The sequence below is a fragment of the Caretta caretta genome, chromosome 12 (assembly GCF_965140235.1).
Source record: "Caretta caretta isolate rCarCar2 chromosome 12, rCarCar1.hap1, whole genome shotgun sequence".
In the NCBI taxonomy this organism is placed as follows: Eukaryota; Metazoa; Chordata; order Testudines; family Cheloniidae; genus Caretta; species Caretta caretta.
Window position 1 is genome coordinate 5,431,135 of NC_134217.1, and position 14,324 is coordinate 5,445,458.

The following is a 14,324-nucleotide window of genomic DNA, read 5'->3' on the forward strand; positions in this document are numbered from 1 at the left end:
TTCTACACCCCCCTTCTACAGCCAAACCCACCCACCCTTTTACATCCCGTTTCTACACACCCACCCCCTTCTCCGCCTTCTGCACACACTCAACACCCTCTTCTACACCCCCGCTTCTACACATGCCCACACGCACACAGCCTTCTCCACCCCTTCTACACACACACACTTCTACACCCCTCTTCTATACACAGCCCCTTCTCCACTCACACATCCCCTCTTCTACACCCTTTCTATATACACACACCCCTTCTACAATTGCACACACACATACAACCCTTCTCCACACACACACACCACACACAAACACACACACACACACACCTGCCCAAAAATAGATGTTTTTCATTTTGTTCTAAATTTTCTGTAAATTTTTTGGATGAAAACTTTGGACACACGAGATTTTTGAAACAATTCTTGTAACGTTAGTGGGGCAAACCCACTTTTGTTCCCTTGTTAATGTTTTCTCCCACCCCACAGCGGTGAGGGGAGTAAAGAACAGAGAAGGGGGGCCCCAAAACAAAATAGTTCAAAACCAGAAAATGGCACCAACACGAAGAATTTCCACAAACGTTTGCATTTTGGTCAGAAAGGCATTTGCTGCTGAACTCCGGTCCTCCGGGAACTGCTTGACGAGCACCAGTCCTGAGCAGTAAGCGGCAGGCTGGGAGTTGCTGGAACCACCAGTGGGTTATGCCTGCATGGCAGATGTACGGTTTCGCGGCTGTGCGTATATATCACAATAGCTTTCGCCTGGAGTGGCTCTGTGCAGTCACATGCAAAAAACTCATCCCTCCCATGGCCTTGGCATTTCCAGGGCCCAGCCCTTGCTCCTCATTCCCTTCCAGACCAGGAGAGTGCAATTCCCAAGACACCGGCAGGCAAATTACGGCCTGCAGAGCTAAGGTGACCCTTCCCACTTAACCTTAACGCTGCCGTGGGCAGCCCTGCCCTGGGGAGTCCCTCAGGGATATCTCAGTACTGAGGGCCCGAAGGTGGGAGCTGCACACTCTGATCACCATCAGGCTGTGGCTTCATTCCCGTTGGACTTACATAATGGGTCAGTAAAGCCGCTTGAGTGGCCGGTGGCCGCACTATCCCCCGGCACACCACGCTGGCGGACCAAGCTCTTGTGAGTGATGGGATTGGGAACTGGTTCTTGGTGCCAGACCCGAGATCTCCACTGGGGCAGCCTCGTGGAGCCAGAGATGGATCTGGCCACAGATTCTCCCCTCCCTCGGTGCAAAAATCAGGGTTTGAGAAAGTTGACTTTTAAAAAGCAGCTCCGCTTCTCGTAGAGTCCTCAGCCAGGAGGGATGTGACGAAGTGGGACTGTTCTTAATGTTTCCTCTGAATAGTGTGGGGGTGCCTCAGTTTCCCCTATGCAGTTCTTAAGTATCTAGGTGGTGGGATAAGGGTGTATGATCATTGCAGAGCCCTAGAGGGCAGGTGTGTGCAGGGTTCTGGACACAGAGAATGGCCGACACCCTGTTTCCTGGCAACTGATGGCCTGGGCCCTTCCCCCCTGCAAGGTGAGAGCTAAAGAGTTGGAGAACAAAGGAATCAGGTGACCTCCTGGCCCGGGACAGGGACAAAGCCCAGAGGAAGAGGGGCTGGAGAGAGTTTCAGTTTGGGTCTGACTGGGGACATGGAGTGAAGTGCAGATGGGGTTGTCTGGCTCAGTGCCCCCCAAAATGGACCCGGCTGAGGGGTCCTGTTCTCTGCACCTACAAGCTCTGTGTTAGACCATGTTCCTGTCGTCTAATAGACCTTCTGTTTTACTGGCTGGCTGAGAGACACGTCTGACTGTGAAGTTGGGGGGCAGGACCCTCTGGCTTCCCCAGGACCTCGCCTGGGCGGACTCGCTGTGGGAAATGCACGGAGGGGCAGAGGATGCTGAATGCTCTGGGTCAGACCCAGGAAGGTGGAAGCCGTGTGAGCTGTGTGTCCTGCAGACAGGCTGCTCCCAGAGAGGAGACTTCCCCAGAATCCTGACTGGCTTCATGGGGAGCAGTTCCAGAGCATCGCCCAGGATCTCTGTGACAAGGGACCACTGTGATCATCTAGGCCAGGGGTTCTCAGACGTTTGTCCTGGTGACCCCTTTCACATACCAAGCCTCTGAGGGCGACCCCCCTTATAAATGAAAACCACTTTTTAATATATTTAACACCATTATAAATGCTGGAGGCGAAGCGGGGTTTGGGGTGGAGGCTGACAGTTTGCGACCCCCCATGTAATCACCTCACAACCCCCTGAGGGGTCTCGACCCCTGGCTTGAGAACCCCTGATCTAGTCGTCTGACACCCTGTGTAACTACAGCCTTGCCCCCAACCGGAGGCTGCATCAGATCAGTGTCCCTGGGGTCAGGCACTCAGCCAAACTGCGGGTTCTGCACAGGAGAAGATCCACCCAGATCCACCTGTACATAGCCCAGATCCACCTGTACATCCACCTGTACATAGTTAACTGCCGATGTAGCTGAGCAGCGATTAGGCCAGCAGCAGCTTGGCCTCATGCAGGCTTATGAGGGCTCAGTCCAAAAGCCCCACACCTGCAGATGGTGGACGTGCCTCGGGGAAGTCCCTGAGGTGTCTCCCTGGAAAGCAGAGGCTCCTGGAGAGAGGAACAGGCCTAGGCAGACAATGTGCCCCGGCAAGGCACTGGAGCAGCCCGGCAGAGAACGAACCGGGTATGGGATCTCCTGGGGCAGCGAAGGGTAAAGAGCTGTTGGGGGACGACTAGCGTCTGGCCAGAGACCTGGGCTCCAGGCAGGGATCAAACCTGCAAGTGCCCCCGGGCTGGGGTGGTGAAATGCAAGACTGATTAAGATGGGGCAGAGAGCTGCTGGTGGGGCAGCTGACTGAAGCTTTCCCTGAGGGCTTTGGGTTGCCCTTGTCTGTTAAATAAAGGGGGCCCTCTGACGAATGAGGCTCTTTACTACTAGAAAGGCCACCTTGGACTTGTTTATATCCTGGGTGGGGGGAAACCGAGGCTGGGACTCACCTGCAGGGCTGCGCCTTGCCCTGGGGGGTGTGCCAGGGTGCTCTCCATGCCATTACAGGCCCCAGATTCCCCTGCAAGCTCTAAGCTGGGCCCCACAGCAGCATACCCATTTCATGGCACCTGATGTGGCAGATGTGACTGGAGCGGTGGCTTTAAACAGGAACAAAATGCGGCTGCGACCTTCACTGTTAGTCCGCCCCGCAGAGCCTAGCTGCTTAGTTCAAACCAGAGCAATAACAACCTCTCTCCCCAGCCTACGGGAGCAAGAACTTGTTGGACTGGCTGGATTTGCGGCTTGCTTGGTTGTGAGTGCCTCTGTGGGGAGGTGGGGGGCTGAGGAGGACAGGCAGGGAAAGGTCACCGGAGCGATTGCATTTAGCTCTGGACACAGCGAGCTCCCCGATCATTATCTCTGGCAGGAGGGAGCCTATGGTCTGGGGCCTGCCCCCTGGCAGTTCTGTCTCCTGCACTCACCAGCGGCTCCTGGTGGTCGTCCCTTGTGCCATTCCTGGGATGGGTGTCTAGACTAGTAACGCAGCTGTGGTTTAGTGGGGTCAGATACTGCGTTAGCCAGCCCCAACCTCAACTCGGGCCCTCAGCTGTGGGTCACAGGGAGGGGAGGGTGATCTCTCCACTACCCAGCCCAGTCCCACAGAGGGATCTCAGAACCAGGACTGCCCTTGGCCCAGGCTCTGGCTTCAGCGGGGAGCCCCTGTGCAGAGCAGCACCCCGGGGTGGGGTGTCCATGGGTCCTGCACTGCCAAGTAGATAGGTTCCATGCAGTGCCATGAGGCTGCTTACAACCAATGAGTGGTGCCCAGCGGCCTGGGGGTAGGTAGCTGGTATGCCCCGGCCAGGCCAGGGTCCAGTCAGAGGGGTGGTGGTGGGGCATGTGAGCCATGGCTATCTGGGCAGGTTTGCAGCCCAAGGGCCAGGGTGGCTGGGAGGAAATCAATCTCTGCCCTGTCTCTGGAGTGTGGTGCTGGACCAGGAAGGGTAGGGACAGCTGGCTCTGGTGCAGACCATCTGAGTGAGCTACCACAGCCTAGGACTCCTGCCATGGGGGCAGCGGCGGGCTGGGCTCCAACTTCCTGCCGGTGGGGAAGGACTGGTGCTGGTACCCTTTAGCAGAGAGGATGGAAGGGGGAGTTCCTGGGAACAGCAAACACCCCTCCTAGGGCGTTTGGGGGAGAAAGTGGGGACTTGCTGTGATCTCCCAGCCCCGCCCTGAGCCATGGTTTATTGCTCGGGGTGGGGGACAGGTGGTGACCCCCAAAGTTACCTCTCACATCAGTCCCTGGGTTCAGCTACTTCTCACTCTGAGGGCGTCTTCACGGCAGACTTAACCCGGGCTCCTGCAGTCTACTGGGCCAAACGGAACCGAATCTGGTCCCACGTGGCGGGGGTAGGGTCCCTCTTTGGGCATGGGCTGGATTGACACTCAAGTGTCAAGATGTTTACGAACATTTGCCAGGTCTAAGAATGTTGGTTCACCAGGTTGAACAGCAGGCGTGATCCAGACGCACCCTTTCTCGTGAACAGAGGATGCAGTCGTTTATTTTTAATGTGGAGCTGGCTTCATCACGCAGTTTTGTACTCCCGAGACAGTAATGCCAAAGAAAACTCTTTCTGATGAATAATTCAATCCGGTTCTTTCCCCACAGCCAAACCTGTGGATAATCAGGGAGAGCCAGCCAGGTAGGATCTAGGCCAGCCCCAAGCAGTCTAGGCCCTGGTCTACACTAGAGTTTAGGTCGAATTCAGCAGTGATGTAAACCTGTAAATCGATGTAAACCTGCACCCGTCCACACGATGAAGCCCTTTTTTTCGACTTAAAAGGCTCTTAAAATCGATTTCCTTACTCCACCTCTGACAAGGGGATTAGCACTTAAATCGGCCTTGCTGGGTCAAATTTGAGGTACTGTGGACGCAATTAGATGGTATTGGCCTCCGGGAGCTATCCCAGAGTGCTCCATTGTGACCGCTCTGGACAGCACTCTCAACTCAGATGCACTGGCCAGGTAGACAGGAAAAGGCCCGCAAACTTTTGAATTTCTATTTCCTGTTTGCATGGTCACCTGCAGCTTGCCACGCTGGCCAGAGCTCATCAGCAGAGGTGACCATGCAGAGCTCATCAGCAGAGGTGACCATGATGCAGTCCCAGAATCGCAAAAGAGCTCCAGCATGGACCGAACGGGAGGTACGGGATCTGATCGCTGTATGGGGAGAGGAATCCGTGCTATCAGAACTCCGTTCCAGTTTTCGAAATGCCAAAACATTTGTAAAAATCTCCCAGGGCATGAAGGACAGAGGCCATAACAGGGACCCGAGGCAATGCCGTGTGAAACTTAAGGAGCTGAGGCAAGCCTACCAGAAAACCAGAGAGGCAAACGGCCGCTCTGGGTCAGAGCCCCAAACATGCCACTTCTATGATGAGCTGCATGCCATTTTAGGGGGTTCAGCCACCACTACCCCAGCCGTGTTGTTTGACTCCTTCAATGGAGATGGAGGCAACATGGTAGCAGGTTTTGGGGACGAGGAAGATGATAGCTCACAGCAAGCAAGTGGAGAAACCAGTTTTCCCGACAGCCAGGAACTGTTTCTCACCCTGGACCTGGAGGCAGTCCCCCCCGAACCCACCCAAGGCTGCCTCCCGGACCCACCAGGCGGAGAAGGGACCTCTGGTGAGTGTACCTTTTAAAATACTATACATGGTTTAAAAGCAAGCATGTTTAATGATTAATTTGCCCTGGCATTTGCGGCTCTCCTGGATGTACTCCCAAAGCCTTTGCAAAAGGTTTCTGGGGAGGGCAGCCTTATTCCACCCACCATGGTAGGACACTTTACCACACCAGACCAGTAGCATGTACTCGGGAATCATTGTAGAACAAAGCATTGCAGTGTATGTTTGCTGGCATTCAAACAACATCCGTTCTTTATCTCTCTATGTTATCCTCAGGAGAGTGATATCATTCATGGCCACCTGGTTGAAATAGGGTGCTTTTCTTAAGGGGACATTCAGAGGTGCCTGTTCCTGCTGGGCTGTTTGCCTGTGGCTGAACAGAAATGTTCCCCGCTGTTAGCCATTGGGGGGGAGTGTGAGGGGCTAGCCACGTGGTGGGGAGAGGCAAAATGTGACCTTGGAACGAAAGCACACAGCTGTGTATGTAATGTTAACAGCAAGGTTTACTGAGAAAGAGTGTAGCCATTGTTCTAGAAAATGTGTCTTTTTATATACCGCTGCCTCTTTTTTTTTTTTTCTCCACCAGCTGCATGTGTTTCAAGGATCACAGGATCTTCTCCTTCCCAGAGGCTAGTGAAGATTAGAAGGCGAAAAAAACGCACTCGTGATGAAATGTTCTCTGAGCTCATGCTGTCCTCCCACACTGACAAAGCACAGACGAATGCGTGGAGGCAGACAATGTCAGAGTGCAGGAAAGCACAAAATGACCGGAAGGAGAGGTGGCAGGCTGAAGAGAGTAAGTGGCTGGCTGAAGAGAGGGCTGAAGCTGAAAGGTGGCGGCAGCGTGATGGCAGGATTCAATGCTGAGGCTGCTGGAGGATCAAACCAATATGCTCCAGCGTATGGTTGAGCTGCAGGAAAGGCAGCAGGAGCACAGACCGCCACTGCAGCCCCTGTGTAACCAACCGCCCTCCTCCCCAAGTTCCATAGCCTCCTCACCCAGATGCCCAAGAACACGGTGGGGGGGCCTCCGGCCACCCAGCCACTCCACCCCAGAGGATTGTCCAAGCAACAGAAGGCTGGCATTCAATAAGTTTTAAAGTTTTAAACTTTTAAAGTGCTGTGTGGCCTTGTCCTTCCCTCCTCCACCACCCCTCCTGCTGCTTCTGTCCTCCACCACCCCTCCTGGGCTACCTTGGTAGTTATCCCCCTGTTTGTGTAATGAATGAATAAAGAATGCATGAATGTGAAGCAACAATGACTTTATTGCCTCTGCAAGCGGTGATTGAAGGGAGGAGGGCAGGGTGGTTAGCTTACAGGGAAGTAGAGTGAACCAAGGGGCGATGGGTTTCATCAAGGAGAAACAAACAGAACTTTCACACCGTAGCCTGGCCAGTCATGAAACTGGTTTTCAAAGCTTCTCTGATGCGCACCGCGCCCTCCTGTGCTCTTCTAACCGCTCTGGTGTCTGGCTGTGCGAAACCAGCAGCCAGGCAATTTGCCTCAACCTCCCACCCCGCCATAACCGTCTCCCCCTTTCTCTCACAGATATTGTGGAGCGCACAGCAAGCAGTAATAACAGTGGAAATATTGGTTTCGCTGAGGTCTAACCGAGTCAGTAAACTCTACCAGCACGCTTTTAAATGTCCAAATGCACATTCTACCACCATTCTGCACTTGCTCAGCCTGTAGTTGAAGAGCTCCTGACTACTGTCCAGGCTGCCTGTGTATGGCATCATGAGCCATGGCATTAAGGGGTATCCTAGGTCCCCAAGGATAACTATAGGCATTTCAACGTCCCCAACGGTTATTTTCTGGTCTGGGAATAAAGTCCCTTCTTGCAGCTTTTGAAACAGACCAGAGTTCCTGAAGATGCGAGCGTCATGTACCTTTCCCGGCCTCTACGTTGATGTTGGTGAAACGTCTCTTGTGATCCACCAGAGCTTGCAGCACTATTGAAAAGTACCCCTTGCGGTTTATGTACTCGCCGGCTTGGTGCTCCGGTGCCAAGATAGGGATATGGGTTACGTCTACGGCCCCACCACAGTTAGGGAATCCCATTGCAGCAAAGCCATCCACTATGACCTGCACATTTCCCAGGGTCACTACCCTTGATATCAGCAGATCTTTGATTGCTTTGGCTACTTGCATCACAGCAGCCCCCACAGTAGATTTGCCCACTCCAAATTGATTCCTGACTGCCTGGTAGCTGTCTGGCGTTGCAAGCTTCCACAGGGCTATTGCCACTCACTTCTCAACTGTGACGGCTGCTCTCATCTTGGTATTCTTGTGCCTCAGGGCAGGGGAAAGCAAGTCACAAAGTTCCATGAAAGTGGCCCTACGCATACGAAAGTTTCTCAGCCATTGGGAATCATCCCGTACCTGCAACACTATGTGGTCCCACCAGTCTGTGCTTGTTTCCCGAGCCCAGAGTCAGTGTTCCACCGCATGAACCTGCTCCATTAGCACCATGATGCCCACATTGCCAGGGCCCCTGCTTTGAGAGAAGTCTGTGTGCATGTCCTCATCACTCACGTCACCACGCTGACGTTGCCTACTCGCTCGGTATCGCTTTGCCAGGTTCTGGTGCTGCATATACTGCTGGATAATGCGCGTGGTGTTTAATGTGCTCCTGATTGCCAAAGTGATCTGAGCGGGCTCTATGCTTGCCGTGGTATGGTGTCTGCACAGAAAAAAGGCACGGAACGATTGTCTGTCGTTGCCCTGATGGAGGGAGGGGCGACTGACGACATAGCTTACAGGGTTGGCTTACAGGGAATTAAAATCAACAAAGGGGGTGGCTTTGCGAGAAACTGAATGGCCCCCTCAAGGATAGAACTCAAAACTGGGTTTAGCAGGCTGTTGATTTCACAGAGGGAAGGAGGAGAAAATGAATACAAAACAAATCTGGTCTATTTCTTGTTTTGAGCCACTTCATCTATCTTTATACATCTTGCTGGCAGCAGACTGTGCAGTACGACCATTAGCTGTCATCATCTCCTGGGTGCAGTATGACGACTAGCCATCATCTTCTGCTGGCTGGAGGTTAAAAGACAACACACTGCCGGTAGGACTGAATCACCACTAGACGAAACAAGGGTAATGACCTGGCTGAGTCACTCCCATGTTTGCCCAGGCGCCCGGTTAAAAGAGCACCCAGGACTACGTCGATGACCAGTCATACTGCACTGTCTGCTGCTGAAAGGCAATTAACTGCTGCTGTGTAGCAATGCAGTACCACGTCTGCCAGCACCCAGGAGACATATGGAGACGGTGAGCTGAGCAGGCTCCATGCTTGCGGTGGTATGGCGTCTGCACGGGTAACTCAAGAAAAAAGGCGCAAAACGATTGTCTGCCCTTGCTTTCACGGAGGGAGGGAGGGGGGGAACGGGGGCCTGATGATATGTACCCAGAACCACCTGCGACAATGTTTTAGCCCCATCAGGCACTGGGATTTCTACCCAGAATTCAAATGGGCGGCGGAGACTGTGGGAACTGTGGGATAGCCACCCACGGTGCAACGCTCCGGAAGTCGACGGTTGCCTCGGTACTGTGGACACACTCCGCCGACTACATGCACTTAGAGCACTTGTGTGGGGACACACACAATCAACTGTATAAAACCGCTTTCTACAAAACCGACTTCTATAAATTCGACCTAATTTCGTAGTGTAGACATACCCTAGGAACAGTTCAAACAGAGCAGGCTTATTGTGTATGCAGAATGGCATCTCACCTGCAGGCTGCAGTATGGAAGTGGGGAGTCACTGAATGCCTCTGGCACCAGGCAGCTCGGTCACAAAACAACCCGCCCATGGAGTGCAGCTCACCGCGCAGGAGATGTCTGGGGGGGCATTAAGAGAGAACTTGGCATCCAAGTTCTAGGAGAGGCTGAGGGCAAGGCCCCAACCCTGCTCCAGCCTTGTTATGTTGGTAAAGGGGCCAGAGTGGTGGAAAGGGGCCCTGGAAAGCCTGGATTTGACCAGGGGAGGAGTCCCTGGGGCAGGCTGTGTGGCAGACAGGTGCAGCTGCCTTCCGAGGCCCTGTTACAAGGGCATGCCGGGGTGGGGTGGCCGCATGGGACTGTGGCCTGCAGGGCAGCCCCAGGAGGCTGCTGGCATCTAGCCAGGCCCTCGGGGCTGTCTGGGGCAGCCCAGGATTGGGGGGGCGGCCCGAGGGCCTCCTCTCCGAGGTGCAGCCCCGAATCTCTCTGGGTGCTGAGAAGAGTAAAGCAATGACAGAGCGGGGTGCTCGCAGATTCCAGCCCCCGCTGAGCATGTCAGGGTTCACTAGGAAGGAGAATGGCAGTCACTGGAGGGGTCTGTAACTGCCTCGCCACGCTCGTTAACCCAGGGCCATCAGTGGCAGCCCCTCACTCTGCTGAGTTACTTCTAGCAGACACGGGGCCGGAGAGCCAGTGGCAGGCCCACCCACCCCCTGGCTGCAGGGAACTGGCTCGCTCCAGCCGGATCGCTCCCTTGCCTCTCCTCTCTGCAGGGTTTCCAGCAGGAGCTTTGCACCAAGTCCCTGGCTCCAGGCACTGGGCGACGGATGGGCTGGCCAGGCCCGTTACCTGTTGCTGCTGTTTTCTGGCCAGCAAATGCTCTGGGTGGCCCTGCGGGGGAGGAGGATCGGGGAAGGCTGCTCCTGTGGTCTTGTTTATTTGTCAAACATCAAGGGGTCAGATGGCTTCAGCTGCTCCTGCCAGTCTCTGAGGGGTGAAGCCATGCCCTCCGTGTCACTCGGTTCCCTGGTCCACGGGAGGGAGGGTGCCTGATGCACATGATCTGGCTTTTGCCCTCCCCGAGTCCCCGCTTCACTGTAACAGCCGATTTCCCAGGGCTCTCGGAGCCGTGTGGCCGCCTCTGGCACCTGCCTGTTCTATGCCCTGCAGGAAGGCCCCACTCACAGCCTGGCTCTGCCCCAGCTCTGCCCAGCCCAGCGGCCGGTCGGTGACCAGCTGCTGCAGAGGCAGGAGCCGGGCAGGGTTGGGTCGGTGGATGGGACCCACATGCCTGGGGTCTGCCCTGCCTTGAGCTGTGGAGATTGTCCATGGGAAGGGCTATTTCTTCCCAGCCCTGCAAGGCCCGGCGGACCACGTGGCAGCCTCCCCAGCAGGCATGTGGGAGCTTTGAAGGATCTCTGATAGCGGGACCCAGGCGTGGCGAAGAGGGCCGGCTAGTGCGGGCTCTGGCCCGGTCCCCCACCGGGTCACAGCCCTGGCTCGGGCTGCCAGCACAGTGTAGGCCGGATGGGCGTTCTCTCACCGCAGCAGGGATGGAGGAGCTGCTGCTGCTTGTGGTATCTCTGTTGTCTGTGTCCCACCCTGGCTGGCTCGGTGGGACTGAGCTTTGCCCAGGCTCAGCTGGGCCCAGCTCCCCACCACCCACCCAAGGGACTGGCTTTTCCTGCTCTCTGAGCAGCTGGCGAAGACACAGGCCCTGCCTTCTTTGCGTGGGCACCAGGTCTCGTCCTGGGAGTGCCCCATGTCTCTCAGTTGTCCTGAGAGCCGCTGGTCAATCTTAGCATCCCAGCAGTGGGCCTGGCCGTGGCCCTGTCCCCAGAGGGCTACAGCGTGGGACCGCGTTCAGGCAGGGTGGTGGCGGTGGCTTCTGAGTTGTGGGCATGCAATGGAAGTGAGCTCCAATAGGAACCTTGGGCCGCCTGCAAGTTGCATTTGAGCAGGGGGCCCAGCTGCAGCGTTGCCATGGGGCCAAGTCCTAGGGCGGCTGCATGTGCTCCAGAGGGGAGGCATGTGGGCCAGATGACTGCAGAGCAGCGGTGTGCAGAAAGGTCACCAGACAGGGCAGTTCAGGTAGGAGCAGCTGCAGCGTGGGACAGCGTTGGGAGGACGGGTGGACATCTTATGAGCAACAAAACCAGCGTAGCTCCCACTGGCGTGACGCTGGTTGCAAAGCAGGCGATGGGGCTGATGTAAGCGTGGAGGGGCGTGAGGGGGACACAGGCAGGGCCTGCTACAAGAGGGGTGATTCTATGGGCACACTGAGCTGGCACGGGCCACCCCATGTGTGGCTTTTCCTGTCTGCACCAGGAACAGCCTGAAGGTGCTTTAGATGGAGTTTGCTAACATGAAGTGACACAGCAACTATCCGCAAGGACCACCTTCCTCCCTTTCCCCCCCGGGGGACCTGGGCAGCCATGCTCACTGCCCCAGTGTAACTGGGAGGGCAGGCCCAAGCCCAGAATCATGCGTCCCTTAGTGTGACGGTGCCCGAGACTGAGGCTTTCAGGGCAGGCAAGCCGTGGGGCTGCTTGAGGGGGGTGCAAAGGGATGCTGGGAGGTCTGTCCAATGGGCATTTTTTTGCCTCTTTCTCTGACGTTGCCTCTCCCTCAGCGGCCAGAGGGAGGGTTTAGCAATCGGCAGCCGCCCACCCTCCTGCCGCAGGCCTGGGCGTGGCACCGCAGCCAGAGAAAGTCGGCAGGAAGCAGCTGCTCGGCCAGGGCAGCGGGCTGGGGGGTTCCTCGACACCACAGTTGTGCAGCCATCTGGGATTTCTAACCGTTCCCCAAATCCTCTCCTCGCCCCAGGCGTTGCTGCCGATGGCTGGGATGTTCCAGCCTCTGGCTTCCGGAGCATGACCCGCGCTGCGTTGTCGGGCTGCGACTCCTGAGCTGTGAATGAAACCTCCCGGCTGGGGCCCATCTGCCTGACGGCTGCCCCTGGGACCCAGCATGTAGGTGACTCCAGCTGGCCTGGCCCGCTGCTCTCTGCACCTGGGCTTCATGCTCCCAACAGGACAGGTGGCTACTGTCCATGGGCCCCTGCACCTGGCAGCGCGGCACCTGGCTGCATGACCCTCCCAGGGCGATCATGCCTTTGAGAAGGGGTAGCAGGCCCTGCCCAGGGGTGTTGGCTCAAAGGGGACGCTTGCCCCTTCCTGGCTGCCAAGAGGCTCTCTCCCCAGGGTCTGGGCCCAGGGGCTTGCTGCCAGCAAGACTCCGCCCAGCTCCATCCAAACTTTTGCCTCCTTGAAACTGCCCCAGGGAGAGGCAGGCACAGGCCCGGGGGAGGGGGGGGAAACAGGTGAGTCGTGCTCAGGACACCCAGGATGGGGAGTTGCTGTGTCCTGCCCTGCCCAGCAGGACTGAGCTTTGCCCGGCTGGGCCCAGCCCACCCTCCGCAACGGACTGGCTCTTCCTGCTCTCTGAGCAGCTGCCCTGCCTTCTCCCGGCCCAGCCTGTGGCTCTCACTCCAGCTATTTGAGCCAGTCCCCAGCCCCAAGTCTGGCTTGGTTCAGAGACTCCCTGCAGCTCCTCAGGCTGCAGATCCCAGCCTGTTCCCCAGGCCTCTGGACTGCCTGGCCCTCCCAACCCCACGAGCTGAGGGGGTGCCCTCTCCTGAGCCTCCTTCCTCAGGGGTCTCCCCACAGGGCTGTCCCTGAGAGCCCCAGACCTGGCCTGAGCTAGACACACAACCTCCGGCGTTATTACCCGCCAGGTGGGGGAGCTGATCTTGGCAGGAGGGCTGAGGTCCCCTCCCCCTGATAAAGGACCAGCCAGCCTGGGGAGTGCCCTGCATGGCATAGCAGGGTGTGACACTGACGGGTCATGCTGGGCTTGGTGAGGGGGAGCCCCAAAGGGGACAGCTTCTCCCTGCAGAGGAGCCCTGGCACCTGGCCTGGCAGGGCAACGGGCACCACCAGCTGTGGAGAGAGGGGCATCAGCCATTGGCTGGGGCAGGGGGAGATTATGGCACTATTTCGAGCTCCTGAAATGATTTCTTCAAGTGTTTGTGCAGCAACAACAAAGCATCCAATTTTTTGTCCAAAAGGTGGCACCACTAATGGTAGGAAGGACCATGGCTGGAGGGGGCAGTGTCCTGATCCACTATGGCATGGGGGGAAGGTCCTGGGCTGGGGGTGCAGCAGCCTGATGCAGTATGGCATGTGGTGGGGGGTGTTCCTGGGCTGCAGGGGCGCAGTGCTCAATCCACTATGGCATGAGAGGGCAGCACTTTGATTTTAAATTAATGTAAGAAAAAGCAAAACGAAATGAAGTGTGCTCTGGCTGTGGCCAGGTGCTGTCCTTGCCCCCCCCCCCCCATGCCTGGCCCTGCAGGCCCCCTGCTCCATGGTGCATCCTTACGCCTGGGCTGTGGTGCAGGGAGACTCCCCCCTCACTCCCGTCATTCTGCCCTCCCGGCTGGCTGCTGGAGTGCACTGGCCCAGTGCTCCTCCCCCTCCCCTCGGAGGCCAGGGCAAACCACCCCCGCACTGGGCTGGGCAAGGCCAGCAGTCCCCTCCGCCCCCCTCGCTTGCTGCGAGGGTCTTCCTGGCTCTGAAGAGAGCCGAGCTCCACGGCTCCTGGGCCCCAGGGGCAACCCCCGCCCCCTTTCCTCTCTCCCAGCACGCACCTCTGCCCCTAAACCCTTAAAGGACCCATGATGTCCCAGAACAGGGGCTGACTGGCCCCATCCCCGCTACCCCTTAAAGACAACAGACACCCCCCTTACCCTGACCAATGACGCTATGCACACCCCTTTGCCCTTCTAAGGGGAACCTCCTTCCTCAGCGCCTGGATTCCCCGCTTGTTGGTCCTGCCTGAATTTGGGCTCTAAAGCCCTCAGAACAGGGAGTTTCTCTCCCCCTGCCCAGCTCACTTTTGGGAACCTGAAA